Source organism: Lonchura striata, chromosome 2 (assembly GCF_050655825.1).
Source record: "Lonchura striata isolate lonStrDom1 chromosome 2, ASM5065582v1, whole genome shotgun sequence".
Lineage (NCBI taxonomy): Eukaryota > Metazoa > Chordata > Aves > Passeriformes > Estrildidae > Lonchura > Lonchura striata.
In genome coordinates this window covers 22,056,810-22,072,365 of record NC_140704.1, presented here as the reverse complement: position 1 = coordinate 22,072,365, position 15,556 = coordinate 22,056,810, and positions in this window count along the sequence as shown.

The window sequence follows — 15,556 nt, the reverse complement described above, 5'->3', positions numbered from 1 at the left end:
ACAATTCCTTCCATGACAATACAAATATATTAAAAATTACAGTCTAATACTGCTACTACTGTCTATAGCTATAAATGTACTGGTTTATAGAGTGCCATCTCTAGAATAACTGTTTTAGCCATTCTTCTCTTGCTTCTTTCTCTCCACAATAGCTTCTGAAAGACATAATTTGTCACCAGCTTCCACTGTCGGCAGTCATTATTTGAAGTGTTAAGTGCATCATGGTGAGACCCTTCAGAAGGTGATAGTATATCAAGAGGAAGGGAATATATTGATAGTCAGAGAAATTGAAACTTAAAGCTAAATAGAGCTGACAAGCCATTGCTAAAATTATTTAACTCGTTTTGAAAAAGGGATCTTGTGAAGCTGGTATCCTGGCACTGAGCACTGTCACCATAAAGGTGACATTACATACATACATAAATACATACATTCATACATACATACATACACAAAGGTGACATAAAGGTGACAATACAGAAATATTGTGTTTCTTATACATCTTTTGCTTTCAAAGTGCCATCTTTTAGGATTTTAAAAGCCATGATAAATATGGTTTAGGATACTCAGCAGTTTTCAAAATTTATCTCATAGAAGGGAAGTTAAAAACTTTACATGCTAACTTTCCAATTTAATGCCACAAATTGAGCTAACCAAGAAAAAGTGGCAGGCACAGAATATAACATAGGTACAAGGAAATTTTCCTCAATGAAACCTAACAATAATCAGTCAATAAACATAATCTTATGCATGGGGATTTAATTTGTAATTCCCAAGACAAAAAAATAAAGTTATATGAGTTGAAGAACAAAAGTTACTAACTTAGAAGTAAGATTACACTTTTAAATGTGGAGGCCATCCACCCCTCCTAGACATCCTGTTCCAGACAAAGGAGACAATGCTGAGGCACAGCTAGTTAGAGACTCTGTCCTCCAAACCACCAATAGGTGTGATATCTCCAAAAAGACTGAAAGCAATGCCAGATCCACAGCACTCATGCCTGTGCTGAGCAGATTTAATAGCTCAGAATTGATTCCATATAGATTATGTCATTAACAAAAATGTGACTTGTAGCCAAGACAGGGAGACAGAGGCACTATGTTACAGCTGCACAAAGGCTAGAAGAACCTCTTAGAGACAGCAACACTTTGTGGTAGGACAGGTGACAGTCAAATTATATAATGTGAAGAAGAGCATCCTGACCACACCAGGTCCTTCTGTGCTCTTCAGGCTGTCAGTCATTGCCACCTACTGGTTTGTAGTTAGACAACTTTTCCACACAGTTCAGCAAAATCAGCTATACTGCCAACCTGATCACCAGTCTCATCAGACCCTCAGTGCTCCTGAGGGTCTGATTTTTATACATTCAGCATGCACAGAATTGACCAAGAATCATCATTGTTGTTCCCTGTATCTGCCATAGCATTGCACTAGCTTAGGTGCCCCTTCTGAATTTCCACCAACTACTCCTAAGGAAACATTTTAAGCTTTTAGAGGTTTGCAACATATGGACCAACAAAAAACAAATATGGGGTGTGCAATAAAATAATTACTTAAATATAGCTGGGCTATTTATTAATTCCCAGTTTCACATGTAAAACTTTCAAAACAAACTTTATAAGAAGTTTTTTTAAAACATCGTATTGACATTTTACTGTGCTAACGAGAATTAAATAAAAAGATTTTCCTAGCATTTAAAAAGTATGTCATATATTCCAAAACCCAGCAACCAAACTCCCATATATACATAAAGAAGGATTTGTCTAATAAATCCCCAACATCTGCCTTGAAATCTAACTAGAAACAGCAATTACGTAGCTGTCTGAATCAGCACTCAGTATGACACTAGCACAGTGACATTTGAAGATTTAGTAGAAACAAGTGCATTCTATAATTATTGTTGACTTTCTGAATACTGTCTTGATCAAAATCTTGATTGGAATTATTTATTGAAGGTAGTGAATAGCCCAGTGTCAAAGCTAAATGGAGATTCTCTTTTTAGGCCGTGGTCAAGCCTTTTTGCAACACAGATTAGAGTTATAAATTACTACAAATGCCTGTAGATGAACATACCATAGTATGCTTGACCAGAGGTCCTGGGACCTTTCAGAGCTGTAAGTATGTCTAAGCTACTTTTTCAGCAACCTGGATTGATGTAGTTGTATTGGAGTTTCCTAGAAATTTTTACATGCTGCAAAATACCTGTGGGAGGTCTTTTTTCATTCCCCGGCAAAGTGCTACAGAAAGTTTCGAAGAAAAACACTCTTCCTACCCATCTTTATGCATTCACAGTCAAAAATTGACAACATAAATCAATTTTTTTCTTCTGGTAATCTTCATTTTTATGAAGCTTAGATAACTTTTTTAAAAATTCAGATTTGCTTGAAAGAATTGTATTTTAAATTTAGTCAATTTAGTCAGTTTAAAAACTAAGAAGTTTTTAGTAATTACAGTCTTCTGGTACAGCTGTGGAAGTACAACTCAGTCTTTCACACCAGTTAGTTATGTTAATATAATATATATATTATGATTTTTTTTTTTTCACATGTAAAGGTAAAAAGTACCTAAACCAATGAATTGTGGATGTCACTGCTTAGCTGTGCTGGTAGAAGCAGTACGTAACCCAAACCTAACATGAGCATGATGCTGAAACTCTCAACTTTCAGTGAAGACCAATTATTTTCATTATTCAGAGGCAAAAAATATAATAAAAATGGAAAAAAAACCCTAGAATCATTGTGTTACTCAATATTTTCTTGCTCAGCAACTACAGACTTTGAGTAACATTATTGCAGTAACTTTAAAAATATTGACCACAGATCCACCACTTTCTCTAGCATATTCTAAGCTCACAAGATAACCTAGCCAGGGTGGAGAATGAAAATAGTTCCAGAAATTTCTAGCTTCTCTTAATTAGCAGAAATGACATTATTCCTTACCCAACATTAGTACATAAAAATACTTCCCCCATCTAGCAACCTGCCCATCTTTAAACACAGCTGCTCAAGAAAACTAACTTCAATTCAGCAATCTGCCAAAGAATTAGTTGCAATGCCTTACAGCAGCACATGGAAGTGTTGGCTTGTCTAGGTGACATCTCCAGAGGCTTGTTGCTTTAAATGGTAAGTGGAATCACTTCCATTGAGAATATCTGACTACTTACACACTGAAAGGTAAACTGGAAAGCAACCATGGAAAAGAAGAATGAAGAGGTACAAAAGTGACAAAACGAAGTGCTAGCGAGAGCTGCGGGAAGTTACTAAAGGCTATCAACAGCTGTGTTCTGTTACACAGCCTCTAACCAATAACTCCTGCAAAGTACGTGTGTTGTTGCCCTGCTTAAAGCAGGATCAAAATTTTACCTGTGATCTTATCTCTCTCTCTCTCTCTCTCTCTCTCTCTCTCTCTCTCTCTCTATCTATCTATCTATCTATCTATCTAACTATCTCCATGAATACAAAGCTGTCCAGGCGCCACAGTTATCACTCAGTAGCTTTAAGCCCAAGTAAATAAAGTGCTTTTGGAAGAGGAGCTCAGGATGCAGGTCTGTCCATACAAGTCATGTAGAAATTGAATAAATCAGATTTTCATTGGCTTCAGTGGAGGCTTCAAACTAAGTTCATAAGACAATTCACTGATTCCATAAAATATGATCTTCTGTTTTGTTGTGTTTGTAGGTTTTGTTCTGTGAAGGATGCAATTGTCTAAGAAAATCTGACATAAACCCTAGATGTCTAAGTTTTTGACTGGGCATCCAGTGCAACAGAAATTTTCCTCTTTAATTAAAGGAGGTTTCCCTTAGTTTGTAACTTGAAGGTAATTTTAAAAGCTCATGTTTTCAAAAAGGAAGAAAATTGTGAACGGTAGTTATCAGTTTTGAACGAAGTCTCCAAAATAAAAAGCACCAACTAATTATCCTGTGCATTTTCTTTAAATACTACTGGCAGGTTTCCTGTAGCTGAGTGGGTACAATTACATTTAAATTCCTCATTCTGTATCCACATAAGCAGATTATATATTCCCATCTAAGAAATCCTGACTTGATTATTGAGAATGGTGTGGTTTTAATGGTGTGTTTTTCAAGGCATCTTTCATGGTCACTATTCAAACTTACAGATTTTTCAGGACTGCTGACAATGGCCTGCAAATAAAGTATTCTTAGGGATTTAGATTATTTACACTACTTATCATGAAAAGAAGTAGAGGAAGAAAGCTATCACAAATCCATGCCAGCCCATCTATTCAGCAGTCATTTCTTACATGATCTGTGCCCTATCAGGTGCCCATTTGTAAATGATAGAGAACTTTGGATACAGTACTGTCTACATCTTGTGTGTATATTTTATTGCTCATTATTAAAGAATAAGATGGATGAGAATGAATCCATAGACTGTGCTCCTATCCACTCTTAGCATTTGTGTTTTGAGAGATGAATGAGGTGTAAAAGTTGTGAAGTGGAAGGAACATCTTTAGTAATCCATTAACATGCAGGGATTATGCCTTCCCCAAGCAAATGAAATTACAAGTGTGTACTTATTTTACTCAATGACAAGAAATAGAACTGACAAACTGACATCGGACATGTTCCCTCCTTCATGTTTTTCCTGCACCAAAACAAGCTGAGTGAACTGGCATATTAACCAAAAATCAGGTTCAATTGCTTTAGGTACTCAAAGTGTATGTAATAATCATGTTTATCAACAACCTGACATCTGTGATCATTGTTGATCACTGCAATGCCAGCTTGAATGACATTCACTGTGAAACGTACATTAATAAAATTATATTTTGTTGTTTAAAAAAAGTAAGTAGAAAGTGCTCAGTAGGTCAGTGTTAAATTACCTCTACTGTGAAAATCTAGCAAATAGACTGACTCTGGTTTTGCAACTTCCTTGTAAATGTGATCATTTCATCACAGTTTTGGCACTATTACCCAGGTTATATCTTGAGTATTTTCCAGTACAATTTTAACTGAGAGAGCAAATAAAAATACATACATCATAATCATGCTAGAAGTTTGTGAAAACAAGGACAAGGTGTGGTCAAGGGGTTAGGAAGGCAAATGCCTTCTATATCCTGAAGTGTAACTGAAGATTCAGAGTCTGCTGCTCAATGCCAAATGAGCATTTGGAGGAGGAAGACAAGCTTTTGCCAAACAAGTAGTTCCAGCAAGAGAACTTTGGGGTGGGGAGGGGGGGAAAGGTGAAGCTGGGGATAAGGCTTCATTGCCCTCACAGGTTTGATCAGGCAAATTTTGCCACCTGTAAAGAAACTCCACAGTTGTCTATTAGGAAACAGACATAATAAATAGCTCAGGTTGATGAGGACTACTGGTCTAGACATTAATAGGCTCACCACACCCAGTGAGTCTTTGCTGGACAAGCAGTTGCCAGCCACATGGGGTTGGTCTCCTTGGAGTGGGCTGACCTTTGATGTTGCTGAGTTGGCAGCTTCCTATTCTTATTTTTCTTTCTTTGGATTTTATGTCTTTTCATGTCAACATTTTTCCTCTTGAATCTTTGAACTGTTGCCTATCCCCACCTCAACAACCTTTCTTATCTCACATGGCTGCAGGCTACGTGCTTTCTCTCAGCTTTCTCACAAACTAGCAGTCTGCTTAGAAGTATACACCAAGTTTATGCAGCTGTGCTGAATCAGAATTGGCCTTGGATCATAGGCAACTCAGCCCAGAGAGGAGAGTGACAATAGTCAGAGAATGCCAAGAATTTGTGAACATTTAATTAGGAACTCTTTTAGTATGAAGCAAACAGATCATTAGAATATTAGAAAAAGTAAAAGGAAGAGGAATAGTATTCCCCATGGACCTTGGCACAGGGGCTGTATTTTCAGGCATCTTTCCCCTGCTCTTTTATGCTTGGTTTCTTTCCCCAAGCTAAGCCCAGTGAGCAGTGGCTTGAGAATGTGAAGAAATCACCAGGAGCAGAAGGCCTGTCTAGCCCTGAAACTGAACTCTGCTACGTGACAATAACATCAGCTAATGGTCCAGCTACCACACGGTTCCCAGAGCATGTTTGAACTAGACCAATACATCCCCCACACAGCCATACAGTGGAGCTGTGAGGACAAAGAAGGGACACTTTCCAGAGTCACCTTCCCTTCCAATCCCAGAATTACCATTGTTCTTTCTCTGGTGTTTACAAGATATGCACTGAGTAAAGGGTCTGGTCCTTTGAAGAATAGTACTCACCAGGTGACCTCCAATGCAAGATCTGATTCTCCCTTTCAGTGGGGCTAACACATCTCATGTTTTGAGTGACAGTTTTTCTCTTTGGTCCTGACATAGAGACAAGAAAAGGCAAAGCAAGAATAAGAGAACATCCTCTGTTCTTCCTCCCACTGTTGAGACATGCAGTTCTGGTACACTGACAGTCACAAAAACAAGGGCCAAAAATTTAAGCTAAGTTACCCTCATTGCCAGGAGCCTTCACACAGTAAGCAGTAGACACATGCAGACTCCTCTGATAAACTCTTCTTATTTATCCAGAACACATACAGGATGTATATGTTGCTGTGGTAGAGTCACAGCAGCAGCACTAGGTCACCAAGAAGTTTTCTGCCTTGAGGAAATTTGAGAGTTCATGGATCCTTCTGAACAATGGAGATGGCTTTTGGACCACGGATTATCCTCCTGCCACACTGGCACTTTAACATATTTGACCAGGAGCTGTTGAATTGCTTTCTACTTTAATGCATAAGAAAATTATATGCTCTTTCTTAAATTACCATTTACAGCATCATTATTTTAAAAGCTTACTTCTTGCTAATAATGTCTTCCATAGAAAAAACTTAATAATAAATAAGGTCTCTTCTATTTTTCTCGTGTACTAATTGTTTTTTTCATTTCTACATAATCAAAGTCCTCTAACTTATCCTCATTAAGACAGATTTTTTAATTATAGTTTCATGCAAATACAGTTGCAGGCACCCACTGCATTATAAATTTCACCCTAGGAACTTAAACTCTTTCATTATTTATGTAAGTAAGCTCTTATTTAAGTTCTAGAAAACTAATTACAGTTTTAATTATGAATATCAATATTTTGTTTTTCCATATAAATATACTGGAATTTCATCCAGTTATAAAATCTGCAAGCTACAGTTAACACATGTATTTATTTCCAAAAATAAAGCTGGATGTGTTTCAGATTTTGCACAAGTTATAAAAGCTGATATCCTGGACTATGAAATTAGACTGCACTGCATTAATTATTTAGTTCAATGATTTACATTTCACAAGTAAAAATAGGTTTTTTCACTTTCTTCTCTCTTACCAGCTGTAGGTGTTCTACTCAAATCTAATGCCTCCCCTGACTAATGAACAAAGTAAAATGAAAAACTCAGGAAGTATGTTAATGGAACAGAACTTAGCTTAAGTACCTCGTAATTTTATAGAGCTATAATAAACAACATTGCCATTCTTGCTCTCCTTTTTCTGAAGGTTAAACCCGTATGTCAGCTTTCTTTGTTCACTCAAAAAGGAGCATTACACATCAGCATCCAAATATGACCCAAAGGGCACCTCAGCTGGAGAACCTGTTGATAGAAGTTTGTTTTATATTTTGCTGCTTTTCTTCTGTGTTTACGTTCTAGAAATAACATGTGAAAGATCACAATTCTGAAACCATAGTGAAGTAAAACATTAATAGGAATAATAACTATGGGATCATGAGATGATGCAAGGAACCCCTTAAGTGTCTTTTATTTTTTTTTTTTTTTGCTCCAAAGTCCTTGAGACTGTGATTCACTTCCAGACAGAACCAGATAAAAAAAGACAGCACTCTGCCTTAGGTGCAGTGAGGTACTTAGATGTCTTACTGCCAAAAAAAAGTACCTTTACTTAGAAAGCAGATTCCTAAAATAGTGACTCAGTTGATTCATATCCCTGTTGCTTCTAATTGTGGAATGTTAGCCATTTTTTCACTACAGTTTCCTGACCATCTTGAATTATGATCTTCACAGGACACGAGGATTTCAGTTGAAACAGCAGAATTAAGAAAATATGAATCAAAGCAGTGACTCATGAACTGGATTTTAAACACTCTGTCATGACACCAAGTTTCCCACCATCACCTGTTCAGCCCACAGAGCTGTATCCAAGCCTTCACTGAATATCTGAGAGACAGGCCTGAACACAACCTGAGAGCAGAACCTTAGAACTGCCCTGGAAAGTTGGGATCTCTAATGTTCTTCAGAAGAAATATCTTTTGCTCTGCAAAATTTTTATTGACAAGCAAAGACAACTAAATGTCTTCTCTGGGGGCTGGAATATGCCATCCAGACTGATCTTCCTAGTTTTGTTCAAGATCTGCAATAATACAAGTTTTGTAATTTTGTGTTGAGCTACACCTGGAGTTTGGCAGATTTTACTTAAAAATCTTTTGAATTTTACTTCCTATATATAGATGAACTCAGGTAAAAAACTTAAAGGCAACTTGTCAAACCTATTTGAGATATTGTATTAGCTTGTGGTTCACTCAGTCAGTGCAGAAAAGTGAGGCAAGTCTAATTTACTATATGTTGACCAAGGAAAGAGCCAGGGTAATGGCTTTCTTTAGAATTGTGAGTTCAGAAAAATACAACAATTACATATACAAAATCAGAGTTTCAGACCTAAAGATCTGCCAGTCAGATAATATTTGCATTAATCTCTTCATGACTTCTAATTTTTCTTGTTCTGAAAATATGTGCAGGTATAAAAATGTAAATGTGGAGATTCCTGACAAACACCATACTACAAAATGCCAATTAAAAAGAAAATTAAATTGTACATGAAGCAGAAGAAAATTCCTTGTGACATTATACTAGAGGGAATGATAAAAGAGCTATAATCACACTACAGAAAGAGATGTAAGTTTTCTATTTTAAATGTGATGAGAATTAGACATTAAAACCTTAGAGATGGATGACACAAAACAGAAAATAAAATTAGGTGTACTCTAACATAACATTGAATGCTGAATGTAGTATCACTATAGTATTGCATACAAAAACTGAAGTGACCAAAATGTAAGTAAATTACAATTTATGTGATTTACTGATTCAGTCTGTTTCCTTGGACAATTTGTTTAAGGACCAGTGCTCAAAAAGGTTGAACATGTAAATGTGAACATGTTCTTCTGCTTGCACATGTAACACAACATAGAGAGTAAATTGTCACAGGAAAATAGCCAGTCATTCCCCTGAGTTCAGTGAGAGTCCACTTGAATCAAAAGTGAGTATAAACCCAGGATTTGTCATCCTACCTATTTTGCAGAAAAATCCAATCACACAGGCAGACTGAGCAAATGAATACTTTTAGTGAGCTTCCATTTGAAATGTTTCAATTTTACAAGGAATGTCATGAAACATCCCTGATTAGGTATTCCAAATTTCCTCCTTCTATTAAAAATAGCTGTGTATCTGATTATTCTTTTACTAGTTCTTCATGTGATCCAAGCTTGTTTTCTATATATAGAGAGAACAAAACCCATAGATACCCAGAATAACACTTCTGTGCAGCAAAACTTGGTATCAAATTAGATTAAGTTGATGATATCAAGCCTAAAGAAAGAAAAAAAATTTGATGATATGTGAGGTATTTCCCTGTCTTTTAAAAGTCCAAATACAAAGTTTTATATGCATTATATAGGTCTGCAGCTTCAATTGGGGTAAATTATACTTTGTAAAAGGCCTTTAGACCCAACACAGGACTTTGAATGACAGAAATAGCATAAATATATTATTCTACAGGGGACAAGTAAAGCTGAATATATTAAACTATTGTAAAATTGCTGCAGCTAATAATATAGAAACAGTGGAAGAAAGATTTGTTTTCATGAGTTTGAAGCTAAGATGTCCATAAGTCACACCAGATGTACTGAGCCATGTCAGTCCAGTAGTTATAAAATTGTTACTGACTCAAATAATAATTGAGAAGGCTAATAACACCCTATGGTGTCATTACTTGAAAAGTATCTTTCCCAGTAAGAATTCGGAGTTCACCCTTAGAAACTCTCTAGTTTTGCATTACTATATGCATATTTTATTTTCCATACTGTTAATTTTATGCTTAAATGCTATAGTCTGTTTTCTTTACCAAGCTCTGCCTCTGGGAGTAAAGTGGCATTAACTGTTAGCTCTAAACCCATGAGCATCTTTTACTTGTGTGTCTACTGTCATGATACGAGACAGTCCAGCAGTGCTAATTTGGGGCTGGATAGTGACAAGATATATCAGCACCTGGATTTGATGTAGCAGAATGTGTTTTTGAGCACTGGAGCTGCTCTGGGCTCAGGGGAATTCAGGCTCAGATACTAATTCTGACATGGGTGTATGTGAACAGATAATATTCTGATATGAAGGTACATGAATTGGTTTTGAACACATATTTCATGTGTCAATACGTTCTTCTGTACAAGCTAATTAGATTATTTTTTTCTGTGATTAAAGCACTGAACTTAGAAACAGCAAATACAGATTAAGGTCCAGTCTGTGACAGATGGCATTTGAAAAAAATTAATTGAAAGGTGAAAAGCAAAATGTTCTTAAAGATCCATTGTTAAACTAGACCCAGGGTTAGATATTAAGGAATCTTCCTCTGAGCATGCACCGTTCTTCCCAGCCTCTGCTGATGCAAATGTGCTGGGTTTAGATTAGTGAATAGAAAGTCATTTGTTGCAATCATTAATACAGTTGTGATATTTTGATGGGTTGATGGGTAGAATTTACATCAAAGTTGGGAACATCTCAACCTTTTTACACAGACGCATAAAAATTGATGGGATTTTATATGTGCCACCATCTGCTTTTTGAAGGTTCTGTCTTTTCTGGATGTTTTGTTTTATTTAATTTATTCTCTATGGGGAATTAATTTCTTTAATGTTGAGCTTGTTAATAGGAAGAAAAAATATTGCTGTATATATAATACAAATAAATTATATAGTCAATTGTATAATACAGTCATATTAGTGAATTTTGTTTCTGTTGAGAAAATAAATAAAAATCTGAAGTAGCCTGATTTTAAGAAGCACTTAGCACCCAAATGCCACTGTCTACTGAGGAAATTTTGGTCAGCTCCAAGGATCCTTTCTTTCCTTGTAATAATCTGTGGGGAGATTATTGTCCTTACTGACATCATTCACCTTCTCTTACAGTTCAGAGTACACTTCCAACCTCACAATCAATTTCTTTCTCATATTTCTGCCCACAGCAGCAGGCATTATTGCCTGATGGGAACATTGTAATCAAACTACACCAATGTCCTCCAAACCTTGAACCTGTGCCCAGGCTGTGAGTCTGGTGCCTCCACTAATTAACTATTCTAAATTTAGCTGTCAACGTTAATTAGGAAATCCATTGTCTCCAAATATGTGACCTGATAAAAGGAGACATGAGAAACATCTAGGATCAGGACAGCATGAAGCATCAGCTATGGGGTTTTCATGAGCTTCAGCCTCATATCTGTGAAAATTAAGGGTGCCCAGTCCCAAGTGGAATGGGGTGCAGCAGTGCCTTCTCACTTGTACAGGGCTTAAATCCTGACTTCTGTCAAGTTCCTTTCTATTATCTCCCCCTGTGAGCCGGCAGGAGGGAAAATGGAGAGGAAGGATGTGTGCAGTCATCTCTGCATTTTCTGTTAACCATCCAGAGGAGCCGGCTGCCCAAGGTGTGTGCTCACACTGGGATCTGAGAGAGCCACTACACTCATTAAATCTAAACTGACTCGGGCACCATAGCATGGGCAGCATGAACTCCACAGCAGGATGCAAACAATGCCTAAGATCCTAAGTCCCTTTTTTCTCTCCTGCCCCAGCTGCACCGCCATCAGCTCTTGAACAAGCCAACAGAAGTGTAACTCAGGCTGAGCTGTTATCAGATGCTAGGACAATGTACCTTTACCACCTTCATTCAAAAGGATGGTAACATTATACACTGACCTTGGAAACAGAATTTTCAATATAAATATATTTATATGTATTTTCAATATAAATATAATTTAAAACGTAAAGCAGTGAAATTTTGCACATGGCTACTGCTGGGGAGATACAATGAAATGATAATGTCGTAACACAACAGGTACATCCAAAATTATATGAGATATTATAAGGTAATTCTGCAGTGTCTTACTATTAAAAAATGATTGATTTTGAATTCATTGATTGTGAAGATCTGACCTACATTGAGACATTTCTCAACTGGTCATTTATCTAAATGTGGACTTTCCAGGTAGAAAGAATTCGGAGTTCACAACAACACATTAGGTGTTTTCTATATAGTCGGAAGAAAAAATCCTGCCAAATCCTTTTTCTCAGCTGTACAAAATAAACTTTCCATGGAGCTCTGCAATAATTAGGCTTATACTACTAGTTGACATATAATCTTAAATGTATTTAGCAGTCAAAACAGTGGAAGTCAGTGAGGAATTTAAGACTATAAATAGTGAAAAAGTAATTGAAATAATATGAAATTAATTTTAACTTAAGCATAAAATAGTATATGTACAGGGAAGTTAATTGGTTTTGATAGGCCAATAGGCATCAGGGTAAAATGTGATCTTTCCCCTTGCAGAGGAAGCTCTAAGTGAGAGCTCATTGCCAATGGTCTTTAACACAAATGAGACGGATGCAGATGCAACCAGCTCACAGCCTAAGCACCTATTATGCTTGCAAACAAGCTTTGTTGAGACAGCCTCTCTCTGAGCTCCATCCCAGCCTTTTCTTGTCACTGCTGCTCCTTTCATTCATTTCTGTTGCACTCCTTTTATCAAGGACTTCAGCAGCAGGAGCCAGTAATGCTTGAACACATTTTTTTCTCTCATAACATGCTCCTCTTGTCCTGTTCCTATTATAGAGTAGCTTAGAAATGTTTGAGACAAAGGACCACGGTAGAAAAGAATTAATGTATTTACTAGTTCAGTGTGTGAGGTCAGCAGCCTGGTATGAGCCTCAAATTACTTTGCATGTAACGTATGGTAAGGATTTGCAGGTAGTCAGTAGTTTTCATCACCTACTTCCCATGTCCTTACCTGGGGTAACTGCAAGGTCTTTTGAACTGACCCCTACACTCATATCTACTTGTATATAAAACAGAGAGGTTTTAGTATATTTTGCTAGCTGACACAGCTTAGATTTGAGCTTTGCTGGATTCTGATAAATGCAATGGATTTTTTCATGGATACTCATTTATCTTCATCAATACATTCACATTATGGATTCCCACAGAAATCATTCTTCTCAGTGTATTTACAAAGGCTCTTCTCTATTCTCCATCTCTTTATGATGCCTGTAGCAATTAGATTTTAATTCTTACGGGAAAATAAAAATGCAGCTGATTTCTCACACTTTTGCGGGGAATTTCCTTCCTTGCTTACCACCAAAGTCATTTCACTCAAGTACACAGTTGAAGAAATACAGTTGTCATTCCTTGAATTCAGAGGTGAAAAGAACAATTAAACTGTAATTGTATGCTCACCTTGTTGCTGAGAGTGAGTCTTCTTATCCAAGACAATGGCTATTAAGAAAACAGTTCCTAGTGTTCAGTCACTGGGAGTTTTGACTTGATGGCAATAAGAGTGAAAGGAAAAAATAATAAGACAGCAACTGATGCAACACCTTTGCAACTTCCCCCTCATCTAGAATTTACACAAGTGTTCCCATAATTTATCTTCATTACTCTAACCTAACACACTTCATATATTTCGACTTTTAGTCTACTTGAATTTTTTTTTTACTATCTGTTTATCAAGCTTGCATTGATGTTTAAGAGCTCAATGTTGGCTCAAAAATCTAAAGTGTATTTTGTGTACAAGGACAAGAGAAAAGTATATTACTGAAAGTGCCTATGTATATGCCTGCATATAGGTACTACTTATTGCAGAAAGAGTAGCAACGTAGGAAAAAAACAACCAAGCTAATATGATATTTGTGGTGGATTTTTGTTTTCACACAAGCATATGAAGTGAATTTTATTATTTCTTTGAAGGGCGCTTTAACAGCCAAAATTATATTTAACTTATAGAATGAGAGCTAGGTGTGATATGTATTTTATTTTTAGTGTCTGCAGACCAAACATTAATCACTCTCTCCATGTGAAAGAAGATGAAAGAGCAAACAATAGAGCAGAAGGATTCTGAGGCTAAAACCTCTCAGATGTTTGTGAATATACAAGTCTGTAAATATTGATGATTCTTGGCAATAAAAAACATTCCTATCAATTTAGCTCCTGGGAGCAGAGAAATTAAGCCAGATTTCACAAGCCTTTCAGCATTAATTGAATAATGAGATCAATTAGCAATTACACTAAATTATTAAGTGAATCTTACAAATACCACCACATTATCTCATATATTCCTCCTTATAGGCAAGCCTTGCTAGGGTAATCAAGCCCAAAGTATGAGCAGAGAGAGAAGTGACTATTCTTAACATGTAAGAAACCACAGAAACTGGATTTTGAGGGCAGGAAATTCATGAAACTCAAATGAGTTTCTTCCAGTAAAAATGTATTATTTGCCTTACAAATCCTAGAGCTACTAGAAGAGTGAAATCTTTGCTGTGCTCCCTGCATGACTGGCTGTAATAGTCCAAATAATAGCAGCTTTACTCACACAAAGTTCGTGTTGGCAAGACTGGTGCTTTGGTCTGGCTATGTTTTATGGATACAGATTTAGAATTTGGATTCATGTGCTGCCCTGAGACACATGTCTTTCAAAGCATGTTGGTTCCCCCCTCAGTTTCACCAGTGCACTTTGCAGAGATCAGTGGGAGGTGCAGGGCTGCCAGCACTGTGGGGCTCTCACTTTGGCTGGAGGCTTTCTGGTCTCTCCACAAGGAAAATGCTCCAATCTTTTCTTTCTTGCCTGCCTGTCTGTTTTTTCTTCCTATAAAGGACAATGAAGCAGAACCCTTTTCATACAGAAGTACCCCTTCACTCTCTGCCTGGCATGGACCAAGTTTCTTCTGCTCTGTGCTTGGGGTTGTAGATTTTATAGTTTATTTTTTCCTGGCAATGGGGAAAGGAGAAAATGAGAAGATAATATTTTCTAGCTTGGACTCAGGAATCCAGTCAGTAGCACACTGAGGGAAAAAGAGCTTAAGTCCACGTATAAAGAAGGGAAAATAGCTAAGGCAGATGGGAAGGGCACTAGCAAAACTTTTGTGGTGATTTTGGACCACGACATCCTAATTCACACTGATGTGGAAGATTTTAAATAGTGAGGGAGATTTCAAAGATTACAGAACAATGAACATGTTATAGAGGAGCAAGAGGCCCTGGAGGAAAGCTGGGGTTAAATCATATCAAGAAATTTTTAGGCATACACAGCACCAGATACTCTGCTAAGGTCTAGGAAGGAGTTTGGCCACTGCTGTATCTTGTAACCAATATAAATTCTCCTGTGCAAATAGTGCTCTGTGCAGTTTGTTCTCTAGGTTGCACCAGGTTACTGTGAAATCAATTTCCAACCTAGGAAAGGATCACATTTGTGCAAATTGCAAAATATATGCTTTTGTCCAAAAATCTTGCTAGATGAGCAATCATGACAAATTGTTGAGAGAAGAAT